We start from the raw sequence: 14,205 nt of genomic DNA on the forward strand, positions 1-14,205 counted from the left end.
CGAGCATTGTTCAAAAACTGCCAGTGGGGAGCCTCGAAGTTACTGATGCTCTGGCTTACCCGAGACAAGATGTTCGAGTCGAGAGTAGCCCCATGAGTAGAAATTGACAACATGCGCTCTTTCGACGCTGGCTTCTTTGGAGGAGGGCCGAGAGTTGGGCAGACCATGATAGTAGGAGGCACAGGAGGGACATCTGTGGTGAAAGCTTCGACCTAGGAAGCAGGGTCCATAGCCAAGCTCGTAATAGTGGGAGCTGGAGGAGGAGTTTTCTCAGTACGCTTAAGGACTTTGGCAGGCCGATCTGACCTCCGCGAGCCCCTTGGGCGCTTACTCCTTTGAGCCCTCTCACTACTGGCGAGGACAGTATCGAGATCAGAGTCCATAACACCTGCATAATTGCACCACATTATAAGAAAATCCCAAACACAAAAAAGTCAGCACAATGCAGACAAGCACGGAATAAAAGATAAGTAAAGAGGAACCTAATTGGAACTCTCCCTCGAGCTCGTGGTCGGTGACCACGTAATTCCCCCATCTTCAAAAGAGGCAGGGGGAGTCCCATCCCTATATGTGGAAGTCAACCTCGAAAGGTCCCTCTAATCATTTGTCCCATATTGAATGACTATTCCACCCCATACCTCGTTCAGGCTATGCATGGTATCGTATTTCCCTAGCCAACTATCACACCTATGTACTCTCTCATCTACCCATGATCATACATAAAAGTGGTCCCTATCATCTTCACACAAGACTAATATGTCTGGCTTATGCTTAAGTAGTGAGGGAGACCATAAGTCCCAGCTAAGGATGACTGTACCTCTGTCGCTCGAGCTCGAGGCCTAATTCCCTGATTGCGGACTCCTAGGATGTCAAGCTGGAGGTTGTGGCTTAGAACTGCGCCTTGGAGGGAGGCTGCCAGTTGGGAGAGGCACAAACTCCCACTTGGTATATTTCTTGTTGGACCAGTCATTTGTAGATTGATCCTTTTCTAGGAGGCCACAAGCTCGAAGCATATCTTCATGAAGAAGATAGGAAAGGGAGCGCCTATCGTAAGGTAATTGGAGCAAGGCCTCCTTGTGCTCTTTCATCTTATCGGAGGGAGAAGGCCGATGATGATTGGCTGAAGAAATAAATATATCATGAGTAATTCGAGCCTAAGCAAAACATTCGAGCACAAAAAGAAGAGATTTTTTATACTTACGAATTCGTCTGAACGAATAGTATCTGGAAGGGGCCAAGCCATCTGTCAAAAATAAAGCCTTATTGAAATAAGGGGGATGGTTGGGTAAATCCTCAAAGATTTTCTTCCCCTTGGGATAGCTCGAAAGTTAGTAGAAGCCATCCCATCCCCGAGCTCGAGAGGGATTGCTTTTCAAGCAAAAGAGAAACATGATCTCCCGTGGTGAAGGTCCTTCCCACTTTACCTCGTGGTAAAGCGACCTCATGGCTGACAAAACCCTGTACGAGTTGGTGTTGAGATAGAAAGGAGCAAGCCCGACGAAATCCAAGAAGTCCTTGAAAAATAACTTTAAGGGAAATAAAGCCCCTGCCTTCATGTGCTCTTGACTCCAACCCGCGTATCTTAGCTTATTTTCAGGATTACCATCTCCCGGGGCGCGGCAGCTTTGCTCGTGAGAGGTCGGAGCTTGACACCTCAACGAGCCCGACAGTCCAATATTGTGGAGGGCAAAGATGTCAGAGATATGACCCAATGAAGAAATCAAGCTCCAGTAATGCTAGGCCTCAAAAAACTCTCTCTTCGAGGTGGGAATGGAGGTTGGCTGTGAGGTAGAAGGGGGATTTGAGGGCTCTCCCATCAGTGAAAATTGGAGATCACCGGGCCTGAAGGCGACTGTCACTTTAAGCGTGGTATCGAGGGGGATTGGTCTAAGCTCGGGGTCTGGATCTGGGTAGATGGCGACCCTAAGTCTCTTCCTTTTTCCTTCTTCGACCTCGTCGATTTGACGTCGAAAGTGGGCTCGGGTGTCTTCTTGCTCACACCTTAGTTCGTGCTCCTGAATCAAGCATTGATTTTGAGTAAAAGGTTATTCTGGGCTCGGAGTTACCGGTGAGTAGGGCACCGTGAGTTTTGACCCCCACCGCTTTCCCAAATTCTGCGACATCTAGCAAGAGAGAAAAAGGGTGAGGGCCAGACGAACAAGAATAATAGCAAAAATCAAAATAGTTTGAGCTCAAATGCTCGAGACTATGGAACGAGCTCAATCATAAGAAGCGAGATTAGGCTTGGAGCGTGTATTCCACGTAAAGGGAAAAATTGGATTTATTTGTTGAGAATCCCTGATTTTCAGTGAAAAGAAGTTGGCGGTTACACAAAAAGTGAAATTTTTGGGAAACGTGCAATTTGAAAACCCTAATCTTGTACTAGTTTCTTGGTCTACACGATACGATAGTTGGAAAACAAGATAACCCATTGAAATGCAAAAGTTTGGGTTTGAAAAATCCTAACAGAAGAGCCTAAAAACTACACGGCATTGATCGAAGCAGGCTAGCATAAAACTGGTAAAACATACCTAAATGCTACTGCCACAATAAACATGCATGGAGATGGAGAAACAAAATATATACACGAACATGTGAGACCAAAAATAAATACTTACACAATGAAGATGCCGGAAATAGAGAAATGGACGCTGGAGAAGTGGCTGTAAGAATGATCTCACTGAGTCGAAAAAGCCAAGCTTGTTTTGTCTTCTGGGTTTAGAGAACATGCAAAAAGAAAAGGAAAAAGAAAAGAAGGTTCTCGGCTCTGGTTTTTTCTTTTTATGAAACTTGAAGTAAGAATGAAGGTAAAGGGGATGACTGTTATATATTTATATACGTCCCAAGAGAAGGTCAAAGGTCGAGCTAATCTGGGCCTTTGGCTGGATTTGGTATCTGATCCAACGGTTAGGTGCAAATGTCACAATGGCGGAAAAAGCTAAAAATTGAAAGGACGTGGTGTGGTGAAAACACACTCGAGTATACTGATCTTCCAATATCCACCTGACGCGTGTCCACACTTGAGTACAAAGGATGGCACAGTTTCCCAAAAGGGCAGTTCAATAGTTTCCTTCTCATGAGATTCAAACTAATACTTTTTAGGGGGCAAAATGTTATACCCAGACTTCGAGATAAGGAGTCTTGATCCCGAAAGCTGGGCTTGACGGGTGTGAGCTCGAAGTATGCATGGTCGTCATTTGATCCTTCAGTCAGACTGTTCTGCTGTAATTGCCGACCTCGAAAGCTCGAAGATGTGTAACCTCGAATATGTTCTGAGCTCGTACGGCATGACACTTAAACATATTTTTCACCAATTGCCTTCAAGTGAGACAACTTGAACTCGGGAAGTACAAGCTCGGATGTAGTAGCTTCGTTGGCATCCACATGCCCCAAGCATAGCACGAAGTTGGGGTGGCAAGATTGTGAATGACTCTTGGTCTCGACACAGTCAATGCTAATGACTGATCTCGAAGATTGGATAATTCATCTAAAATAATACATTACGTGTGAACGTGTTTATTGTTATTTAATCACCTAATTTAAGGGATATCATTTAATCTGTTATCCATTCCTGATTTTCATTGGACGTTTCCATATATATTGGAGATATTGCATTTAATATCATTATTTCAATTGATATACAGAATATCTTCCCGAAATATGTGGGAATGAACTCTGTAACATTCCCTATAAATAGAGAATGAATCACCACTTGTAAAGGATCGAATTCTGATTTCTGATTTCTTGGGAGAAAGCTCTGGGTAATTCATCTTTGAAGAATTTCCAGAAAACTCGAAGTCTTAATAACATAGACTCGTGGACTAGGCAGAATTGACTGCTGAACCACGTAAAAACCTCCTTATCTTCCTCTTTAAATTCATTCGCTCCATTTTCCATTTGCTTAATTGCTCTACTGTTTAAGTTGACGAAAAACGACGTCAACAATTAATTTTTAAAACTTTTATTAAATTAAATGAAAATATTTAATTAGATAATGTTATTTAATAAAAAATAAAATAAAATTATTTAATTAGATAATGTTGAATCAAACTTTTATTATTTAATTAATTAAAAATAAATTATTATAAGATATATAGTATTTTTTAATTGATCATTATTAATTTTAAAAACTTTTATTAAATAAAAATTTCAATTTCTATATTCAAATAATTTAATACTAGTTAACATTAGATAATAATATTTTATAAACAAATTAAAAAAAATTCTTAAAATAATTTATTATTTATTTAATTAATCATTATTAATTTTTAAAACCTGTATTAAATTAAATTAAAATATTTAATTAGATAATGTTGAATCAAAATTTTATTATTGAATTAATTAAATTAATTAAAAATAATTAAAAAAATAAATTATTATAAGATATATAGTATTTTTTAATAAATAATTATTAATTTTAAAAAAATTTATTAAATAAAATTTTCAATTTCTATATTCAAATAATTCAATACTAGTTAATATTAGATAATAATATTTAATAAACAAATTAAAAAAATTCTTAAAATTTTTTATTATTTATTTAATTAATAATTATTAATTTTAAAAACTTTTATTAAATAAAATTTTCAATTTCTATATTCAAATAATTTAATACTAGTTAATATTAGATAATAATATTTAATAAACAAATTTAAAAAATTTCTTAAAATAATTTATTATTTATTTAATTAATCATTATTATTTTTTAAAACTTTTATTAAATAAAATTATCAATTTCTATATTCAAATAATTTAATACTAGTTACTATTAGATAATAATATTTAATAAACAAATTAATATGTTATAATATTAGTTATATATATGATTTAAATTCTTTTTATTCTAATCAATATGTTTCACTTTATTCTGCAATAATATACAGGTAAAGTATATATATCTATTCTACTCAATCATGTATACATCAATATATACCACTACTTATATTATATATACATCAATATATATAATTGCGATTTTAAAAAAAAAAAAGCTCCACAAGAATAACACCGCTACTTCTCTGTTATATATATATATATATATATATATATATGCTAGTAGAAAGCAATGTGCAATACACATTTGCTTAGTTGTATTGAGAAAATGTGTGAACTTAGTTTTATTTTTTAACTTTCATATTAAATTGTATTATTTAATCAATGGTAGGTAACCATTTGGTGTAGTATATTTTTGTGAAGTATCGTTTTGGTATCCTATATTTACATTAATAGTCATTTGATACTCTATATTTAATTGATATAATTTTACCAATTTAATAAAACTTCTCTCACTTATATGAGTTCCAAATATAAATTTAATTACTTAATTACATATAACTACAAAATTATATTAATAATAAAGTTAAATTTTTAATGTAATTATTTTTTTTAAATAAAAATATATTAATCCACCAAACTATGTTATATATATATGGAAATTAATAACAATAATATTTATATATTTATTAAGATATACAATTTATATATTATGAATATTATTATTAATATATATCCAATTTGTTATCCAAAATAACATAATTATTAATATTATATGATGATAATAATATATTCCAAATTTTGTATACCTAGCTTATTTAATTTTAATTAATTTAAATATATATAAATAAAAATTTTGTTTACCATAAATTTTGAGTATAAATTTTTAGTTATTAATCTTTTGTAGTATAAATTTTGGGTAGATTTTAACATCATTGTTGGTCAAAATTACACATTATTGGGGCAAACTCAAACTAATTAACTGAAGCCCAATAATCAAACCCTATTGGGCCAAACCCAAACTAATTAACTGAAGCCCAATAATCAAAACAAATTGGGCCAAATCCAAACTAATTAGCTGAAGCACAATAATCAAACCCTAGTATAAATATATATCTTTCTACCCCTTAACCTAATTTCAAAACCTAGCCGTCTCGCTCCCCTTTCATTTCTAAACCTAGCCGTCCCCTTCCCTCTCCTCTGTGCTGTGCCTTCTCTTTGTCTCTCGGCAAAGAAACCCACCACCACTCCACCAGCTTGACCCACCCACGACCGTCAGCTCAATTTCCCCTCACCCAAAACTAGTAAGTCCCCGTCATATGGCCGTCAGCTCCATTTCCCCTCACCCAAAACCAATCAGTCTTCGTCATACTTCCCTCACCATCTCCGAATCACCCATTCTCTTATTTTAGGTATACAAGCTCTTTTACATGCTTGACTTGCTAGCCTAAGGTACAGGGGCTCCATTATATGTTAAAGGTTAACCAAGACAGAAATTAAAGAGGGTCTAGCTAGAAAGAGAAAGTGTCAAAGTCTGAGAGAGAGGGAGAGGGGGAGGGAGAGGGAGAGTAGAGTTGAAGAGAATAGAGAACAAAATTAATAGGCAGGTCACGTTTGCCAAGAGAAGAAATGGGCTTCTCAAGAAGGCGTATGAGCTCTCTGTTCTCTGTGATGCTGAGGTTGCCGACATTATTTTCTCCAACCGTGGGAAGCTTTAAGAGTTTTGTAGCGGCTCTAGGTATAAAACTATTATTATTATTATTATTATTATTATTATATACACACACAAACATCATCATCATCATCATCTTTTCCTATTAAACCTAGCCCTTCTCCATTCCGATCTCCATACATATATATATGTTTATGTGTGTGAATATACTTTATATGTTATATATATTTTATATCCAAGATCTGTGTTTTCATCAAGTTGATTTTTGTTTATAATAAAATAAGGAGCATGAGAGCGAGGTTTAGATGGCTTAATTTGTAGGAGCAAGAAATGAATAGGATGCCTTTTAATTACTTTCTCATATTTTCTGTAGATATGATAAGGTTGTGGTTCAAGTGATTTGTGATTGTGTGATTTGTGGTTAGTGTTTCAGAATAACGAGAATTGGAGAGTGTTAGTTATGATTAACGAGATAGGTGGAAAAGGATGGTGTTGCCCTTGGGGCTGTTAAGGGATGAATTAAGCATGGAGGGTATTTTGGTCTTTTGACCTAGGCTATATAAGGTAAAGGCTCTAGAAAATAGAACTAAAACAGAGCATTTGCTTTATCCCCTCTCGTTCATCTTTTCTCTTCCTTTCTTCTTTGAAATCTTGAAGCAAGTTAGGGGATTCAAACTTGGAGTTTGAAGCTTGAGGTCTTAGGCTAGTGTTCAGCCATTGAAGAGGATTCGAATCAAGCTTAAGTTAAGGTTCTAGTTCCATTTTATAGTGCCTTGCTTTGTTTTTGTGCTGGTTTCAAGATTTGGAGTTTTGATCATGGAATGGGGAATTTGATGAAGTTTTGATTGATGTAAGGCTTAGGTTTTGATGCTTGTATGGTGGATAAGTTGTGGTAATAGTTGGTGGCTTTTTTATGATTTTGGGAGAGTTTTAATAAGGTTTTTAAATGAGTTCGAAGGGGAAAAACAAGGATTTTTGGCTGAGTTTCATGTGGGGTCGCGGCTCTATTCTAGAGTGTCTCGGCCTAAGCTTGAGGAAGAAGAAGGGAGAAGCTACTAGGTCGTTGGGCCGCGACATGGAGAAGGAGGGTCGCAGCCCTTTCTGGAGAAAAGTTGTACGACCTCTTCTGGTTGAGGAGGCGGGCCGCGACATGTTGAGGGAGGGTCGTAGCCCATAGTAGAATTTTGGCCCATGGTGTGTTTTTGGCTTGAGGATTCATACCTTAGGCCTTGGGATCGATCCTACTACCCGGTTTAGTAGGATTTGATGTCTCGGAGGCTAGTTTTTAATCTGGGAACCTTTTGTGATTCATTTTATTGATGGAATCCCATAATTTGTTATGTTGACTGCGTTTTTGGCCAACGACGTGTAGACATCAAAAACGACAAAAACATTCAAGAGAAATAAATGGCACAAAAGATTTTTATAGTGGTTCAGCCCCAATGTGTTGGTAATAGCCTAATCCACTTAGAGTTGTGATTATAGATCTACACTCAAGATCAGATGAACCTGAGTCAACTGAGTTTCTTCAGTGCAGATTACAAGAATACAAGAATTCTCTCAAAATACAAGTACTCTCTCTCTAGAAAATTAGAATTCGAATCCAAAGTCCAAAAGTCCCCTTTATGATGCCATAAGCCTTGTATTTATAGGCTCAGGATCCTACAGATGATGTCCCTCATAATCGGGATATTTTGTTATTCTCATTATATTTAATTTACAATAATATTCAAAATATAACAATACACTATATTCATGGGATAAACTGAGAGATTCCCGCGTAAGCCAAGACCGATTCTTATTGAAGTCGTTTTTGGGATTTTTTACGTAGCCCTGCTATGTCTAGTCGATCTACATCACATTCAGGCTGGTCGCCCAAACCTTCACTGGGTAGACACGCATCTGACTGGGCAGACATGCACTTGACTGGGCAGACATGCACTTGGCTGGGAAGACATGCACTTGACTGGGCAGACATGCACTTGGCTGGTCGGACATGGTCATGACTGGTCGGACATGGTCATGACAGGTCAGCCAAGGTCATGCCTGGGCAGACAAACCTGTGACTGGTCGGACAAGGTCATGCCTGATCGGTCATGACACTTGACTGGCCAATCAAAATTCTTCACTAGTCTACCGAGTCACTCCTAAGCCAGATCACCTAACCATTCCTTGCCATTTGTCATTTCTATTGCCACGTCATCGTTTTCAAATTTTGGGGATAACATTTGCCCCCCAAGTTTATTATATGATGCTCTAACATAATAAACTTTTTTTTTACAGCTGACGGCATAATTAAAAAAAAATCCAATTGTTCATCTTCCCGCCCTTGCAACAGACCACAACTCCATAGCAGACCACGATCACTGAAATTAACTGCTCATAGTCGTGGGGAGAAAAAATATCTAAGGAATTCCAAGAGTCCAAAAATAAGTGGAAATTCCCAATTTTTTCCTTTAAATAGACCCTTACACTCCCACACTTCCACACACACAAGAAAGAAAAAAATAAAAAAACTTCTCATCTTCTCTCTTTTTCTTTCTTTGGCCGAAACCCACAACCTCTCTTCTCTTGGCCGAGGTCTCTTCAAGATTGGGTAAGTCTTCTCCTTCATCTTCACTTGTGTTGTTCTTTTTTTCAAAATTCCATGAAAATATGAGTGTGTTGGCCGAAACCCCCTTGGAAAATTTCCCCTTGAATCTATGTGTGAATCTTAGAGATGCAATGTATTTGGTGGCTGTTTTGATGTTGTTTAGGTTATGGGTAACTCAGTTTTACCTTCAATTTAATAGAAATTTAAAGAAAAATGAGTTTTTCAACCTAAATTGCATGTATGTGTTTATGGGTATTTGATAATATGAATGTGGTCTCTAGAACATTTGAAACTTTACAAATTCCCCATTTTGATCTTGTGGTTGTGTGTTTTGGATGAGAAATGGTGTTTATGTCCTAGGGATTTAGGGGCTTTGTTTTTCGGCATAGGTTTAGGGTTGTGGTAAGGGGTATGGACGATTGGCCATTACTCTTTGCATTTTGAAAGCTTTAGTCCGATCGGATGCCTAGCCTTGGGCTCGGACTAGAGCCTCACTACTCAGATTAGGGGCTCACTGCTCGGACTAGGTTCGGCACCCCTCGGACACGCACCCTCGGACCAGGCGAGCTGCTTGGAATAGGTCCCTCGGAACCCCTCAGACACGCACCCTTGGACCAGGCGAGCTGCTCGGACGCTGGGCCATCCGCTCGAATGCAAGCTGCTCCTCGGACCCAGACACAGCCCCTCGGACTGGCACGGCTGCTCGGATGCATCACTGGCCCCTCGGACGCCTCAGCATCCGCTCGAATGCATCGCCCAGCACCCTCGGATGCCTCAGCATCCACTCGGATGCACCGCCCAACTCCTTGGACAGCTCAGCATCCACTCGGATGCACCGCCCAGCTCCTCGGACAGCTACCTAGACACGTACACACGGCGCACTTAGACACCATGCTGGCCCCTCGGACACACGCACACACAGCACGCTCGGACACCATGCTTTAGGCACTTTAAGCACTTTTTAGGCACTTTTAAGCACTAAAATTATTTTTTCTTCATGCATGCCAAATTTTACTACTTAGATAAATTTTTTCTAGGTAGAAAAAATAAACACTGCTCTGTCGGTTTATATTTGTATGGTTACTCACCTCCCCATTTTTATGTTTTTGTAGATGAATCGCTTCGACAATAGGGGAGGTGAAAACCACACGAATTCTGATACGTTCGTCCCGCAGTCGATCGATGCTCCTCAAAGCAGCGACTCCTCGTTGAAGTCTCCTAACAGTCGCACTCTTGAGGACCGCCTCCGCTGCTTTAAGAAGATCCTCCCCCGTTCAACTTTATATTTTCTTCACGAAGAACAGTTCCTTCATCAAGCTGAACAGTCGACAATGAGGGTAAAGAAGTCCAACAGACTCCCGCAGGACCAGGATCCTTAAGTAGCCTGCAGAGCAGTACAGAAAGTGGTGGAACACAGTGAGGTCCGCACTGCAGCTTCTTCGAGACCACCATTCTTGGGAGGATCAGTCGATCCGCTCGAATTGTTCAGGCCCTTCTCTCCCTTCTCAATTGCATCATCCAATGTCTTGTACTTGTCCGCCCGGTCAAGAAATTGTAGTAACGTTGAAATTGGATTGCGATGAATGCTGTCCCACAAAGGACTCCGATAGATTATGCCAGAAGAAATTGCCACCATCTTCCCCTCATCTCCAACTGCAGTAGCTCGGTTAGCTTCTCTCATGAACCTTTGTATGTAGTTCTTGAGAGACTCATCCTTCCCTTGCTTAATATCCGCCAAGTGATTGGCATAAACTGGAGGGGTCCGAGCAGCACTAAACTGCCTGCAAAACTCCTTTCTAAAACTTTCCCAAGAAGTGATAGAGTTAGGCTTAAACTTCCAATACCACTCCTGGTCAGTGTCGGACAATGTAGTAGGGAAGACTCTGCACTGATAGTCATCACTCACTCCGAGCAGCTCCATCTAATCTTCGAATTTCCCCACGTGCCTTATCGGATCTGCCTTTTCTGTATAAACTGGCAGTACCGGTGCTTTATACTTTGCTGGTGGCTGGGCTGCTCTAATTCAAGCATAGAACGGGCTGCCACTCCTATGGTCTACTGGATCAATCGCAGAGGGTCATTTCGATAGACCTTGAACTGCTGCTGTCAGAGCATCAAGCTGGGCTTGGATGCCTGGGGCCACTGCTTGGGACTCCGTCTCGGGACCGCCTGGTCAGGCGCTTCTACCCGGCATACCATCATCATGTATTTCTACTTGACTGGTAGGTTGGTTTGGATCTCGCCCTTCAACCAGGACGGTCCTTCTCCTATCAGCAATGATGTCTCTTAGATCCTTCTGAGCGGTATGCTTTCCTAACTGATCGAACACCGTACTCTGAGTTTTTTCGGAAGGCTTGCCATGCGGAACATGCTCCTTGCCACTGCGCTGGTTGGGATGCAGTGGTGGCCTTCCTGTCTTCGCTGGGCGTTCTTTTCCTCCACGATGGTTGTTATCATTCTTCTCCTTCGACTGGTCAGTGTGATGACTATCGGCTTCATCACGACCATGCCCATCTTTGAAGTGAGAAGTTTCTTTACCTCGAGGAGCTCTATTTTGCTCCTGTTCAGGTGGACTTTTCTTGCTACCTGATTTATGACTTCCGGATCTAGAAGTATCTGATCGGTGGCTCCTTGAGGGGGTTCTGGAGTTCCCTCTTTGAGTTGAGGCAGTGCCCGACTAGACCCCATCTTCTTCCCGACCAGGTGGGTTACTACCACTCCTGTTTGGCCCTTGAGAATTGGGTCTATCAGTGTTCTTACGACCAGCTTCTGTGGTCCTTGCTCCTGGGGTGGCTGCTCCTCGTGCTGCAGCTTGGGCATTGGCCAGGGTCAGCTGCGTAGCTGCCTCTAGAGCGAGTGCAGCCTCGCGATGTCGCTTATCGGCCTCCTCCTGCTGTCGCCGGATCTCCTCACTCCTGGCGTCCATCTCCCGTCTTTGCTGCTCGAATGCCTAGCCATTTCTTCACTTCACGCCTTCTGCCTAGACATTTCTTCAGCGAACGCCTCCTGTCTGGCGTCGAATTGTGTCATTTCCTCCTGGAAAGCCCCCATGGCCTCCTGGAGTTGTTCAACCTCTGGAGTCACGTCCTCGAGCATGACTCTAGGCTCAGTCTCATGGTCTTGTGGGCCAGGACCTTCTGATCTGGCAGACTCTTTAGAGGAGCCTGTCTTCTTGGAAGCCGCATGGGTGTTCTTAGGCGCCATAATACTTCAGGGATCGTCTGTCTTTCTCTTCAAGCTCTCAACGAAAGCACCAAAATGTTGACAACATTTTTGGCCAACGACGTGTAGACGTCAAAAAAGAAAAAATCCTTCAAGATAAATAAACGGCACAAAAGATTTTTATAGTGGTTCACCCCCAATGTGTTGGTAATAGCCTAATCCACTTAGAGTTGTGATTATAGATCTACACTCAAGATCAGATGAACCTGAGTCAAGTGAGTTTCTTCAGTGTAGATTACAAGAATACAAGAATTCTCTCAAAATACAAGTACTCTCTCTCTCTAGAAAATTAGAATTCGAATCCAAAGTCCAAAAGTCCCCTTTATGATGCCATAAGCCTTGTATTTATAGGCTCAGAATCGTACAGATGATGTCCCTCATAATTGGGATATTTTGTTATTCTCATTATATTTAATTTACAATAATATTCAAAATATAACAATACACTATATTCGTGGGATAAACTGAGAGATTCCCGCGTAAGCCAAGACCGATTCTTGTTGAAGTCGTTTCTGGGATTTTTTACGTAGCCCTACTCTGTCTAGTCGATCAATAACACATTCAGGCTAGTCGGCCAAACCTTCACTGGGCAGACACGCACCTGACTGGGCAGACATGCACCTGACTGGGCAGACATGCACTTGGCTGGGCAGACATGCACTTGGCTGGTCGGACATGGTCATGACCGGTCGGACATGGTCATGACAGGTCAGCCAAGGTCATGCCTGGGCAGACAAACATGTGACTGGTCGGACAAGGTCATGCCTGGGCAGACAAACATGTGACTGGTCGGACAAGGTCATGCTTGATCGGTCATGACACTTGACAGGCCAGTCAAAATTCTTCACTGGTCTACTGGGTCACTCCTAAGCCAAATCATCCAACCATTCCTTGCCATTTGTCATTTCTATTGCCACATCATCGTTTTCAAATTTTGGGGATAACAGGTTATGACCAGGTGATCGTCAAGGAACTAAAAGGTTGATTGTTCTCATTCTTTTACTAATTCTCGCTCAAACCAGAGGTAAGAAAACTGCACCCTATATATATGACATGCGTGGTTATTATTGAGGCATGTTGAATGTTTGAATGTGGACATTGATTGCATATTAAATGCTTAGCAAATCTTGCTTATTTGTGAATGGCGTTGACTTACTAGTCAGAATCGGCAATGGTGTCAAACTGTCTGTGAAGTTGTGACTTACTAGTCAAGTTCGACAGGAGTATTGAGCACGGGTTGTGTGTTACTGACCTAAGAGTCAGGAATGGCATAAGCGTCATGAACGCAAAGCCGATAAAAGATTAGATCGAATCGACATCTGCATTGATTAACTAATTATGAGCATTAATGCCGGATCGACCCCAAGTACAATAAAAACTAAAAGGCGCTTGCCTAGTTCTATGACTAGTTACTCGGAGCCAGGGCCAAAGGCTCAGGTGACCGTATCGTCACATGGCTGAGGATTGATGACTCTATGGACTCTTGATTGGTTTATATTGGTGAATTGCTCATCAGTCACCTGTCTTGTGTAAGTTAGTGAATTGATCACTTATTTATAATGGGAACAGAACCCACTTTAGTGACTCTTACAACTGTCACTCCCCTATTTAGGGCTAAAAGCCCTAGATGATTATTATGATCATTGGTTGATGTTATATTCTAGCAGTATTGAGTTTTCTTGATGGACTTTGGCTCATGGGTGCTATGTGGTGCAGGTAAAGGGAAAGAAAAGCTCACCCATCCTTGAGTGGAGAGCTTAGATGGCAATGTGTACATATGTGGCTACCTTACCACCACGACCAAGGAGTTCTCAGAAGAACTAGGGGGTTTACCCTATTTTTGCCGCTTAGATTGGCAGGTTGTAAATTTTACACTGTAATGACTATTTTGGATTGTAAATAACTTGGAAAGGTTTTTTTATGGGCCCATGAACAGTTTTATGTT

The sequence above is a fragment of the Humulus lupulus genome, chromosome 9, assembly GCF_963169125.1.
Source record: "Humulus lupulus chromosome 9, drHumLupu1.1, whole genome shotgun sequence".
Lineage (NCBI taxonomy): Eukaryota > Viridiplantae > Streptophyta > Magnoliopsida > Rosales > Cannabaceae > Humulus > Humulus lupulus.